Here is a 1,595-nt window from a genome sequence, read left to right on the forward strand (position 1 = left end):
TGCAATATTTTTAAAAATATTTAATTCTATTTTGTAAACTAGACTGATATCACAGATCTTTACTGTTTTGGGAGATCACTGACCAATAGGGCCTGAGTCGAGGTGGGCAACCCTCTAGGCTATGCTTCCTTCTAAGGCCAAGGGGTAGAGGCCGGTGCTGGTGTCTCGTGGGCAAAGACGTAGCCCTCGACATACGAGGCCTGGGCGAGGCGCTTGCCCGGCTGCGGTTAGACTCGTTAGGGACAGCTCAGACCCCAGGAAGCAGCCGCCTATGAAGACAAGTTGCTGGAGGCCTCGGTCACGGCCCTGGTGTCCGAGGCTGTCCAACAGAGCGCTGAGGTCGGCGGGCGAAACGAGGCAGTCCTCGAGGACGAGGGTGTGCAGGGCGCCCCACCGCCTCTGCCCGCACACCGTGCCGCACACGGAGCGCACGGCCTCGGAGGGCTTGTCCTCCCCAGGCGGAGGCAGGCGGCGGTTCATTCGCGTGAGCGTGAGGCGGCCGAGGCGCTCGCACGTGGCGCGTGCCTGGTCCAGGAACAGCACCCCGTCCTGGTGCTCGAGGTCGACGGCGAGGTGCTGCAGGGCAGGGAGGTGCAGCCCCCCCTCCGCCCTGGTGGCGCTCGACGCCTTGAGCGCGTCCAGGCCTCGCGCGGTCAGCCGCAGGCCCTGCAGGCTGTGGCCGTGCGTGTCCACCAGGTCGGCGAGGAGTCGCGTGAGGTACGACTCGCAGCCCGCCGCGTCCAGGAGGCGCAGCGAGTGGGCCGCGTCGCGCATCTCGCCAAAGTACCAGCACGGGTCGAAGAGCGCGCGGACGCGCAGGCTGTGCAGGGCCGTGAGGGCGGCCAGCGCGGCCAGCGCCGGCGCGGGCCGCGGGTGCAGCGAGGAGGCGTCGTCCTCGACCGGCTGCACGCCGACGAGGCCCACGTCCAGGTGGCGGACTACGCCGCGGAGTGCCACCAGGATGCCGTGGAAGCAGGCGCGCGAGGCCGCGTCCGCCGCAAAGTGGCGCCAGTCGAGGGTGAGGGCGTGCAGCTGCAGCCCCGCGGCGGCCGCGTCCCGCACGGCCTGGAGCACCAGGTGCGCGCGCCGCGTCGCCTCGCGGTCCTCCGCGAACAGCGCCAGCTCGGCCAGGGCCGGCACGGCGCGCAGCACCCGGCACGCGTCCTGCTCGCGGCCCACGCGCACCAGCAGGCGCACGCGGCGCCACAGCGGCCGGCCCGCCAGCACGCGCCGCCAGCGCCGGCACACGAGCCGCCCGCTCACCACCAGGTCGAGCGCGGGCACGGACACGAGCACCTGCTCCAGGACCTCGTCGGGCAGCAGCAGCGTCCAGTCCCTGCAAGGGGGAAACGGTGCGTGAGGCATCGAGTTGGCAAACCCGCAACAATGTCGTGGGCACACTGTCATCGAGTGCGCTGTTCAGTAAACATTGTTCGTCCCCCGGTTCGCCCCCTTCCCCTACCTTGCGCCGTTTTTAAGACCCTCCCTACCGCCGCCACCACCGCCCATGACCTTAGAGTTGGCGGGAGCGCGCCTTCGAGGTATTATGATTGATCGCCAGTTCGAGGGCGCTGTCACTGCAGTGCGTCCCCCCC

The 1,595-nt window shown here is 68.9% G+C and overlaps 1 protein-coding gene across 1 annotated transcript in view; it reads left to right on the forward strand.

Annotated features, from left to right (window-relative positions):
- LOC113213270 (uncharacterized) overlaps positions 1-1,595 on the forward strand; it is a gene marked incomplete in the record, with an annotated part of 16,694 nt that overhangs the window by 14,758 nt on the left and 341 nt on the right.

This window comes from Frankliniella occidentalis, unplaced genomic scaffold (assembly GCF_000697945.3).
Source record: "Frankliniella occidentalis isolate FOCC.00 unplaced genomic scaffold, Focc_3.1 Scaffold234, whole genome shotgun sequence".
Classification (NCBI taxonomy): Eukaryota; Metazoa; Arthropoda; class Insecta; order Thysanoptera; family Thripidae; genus Frankliniella; species Frankliniella occidentalis.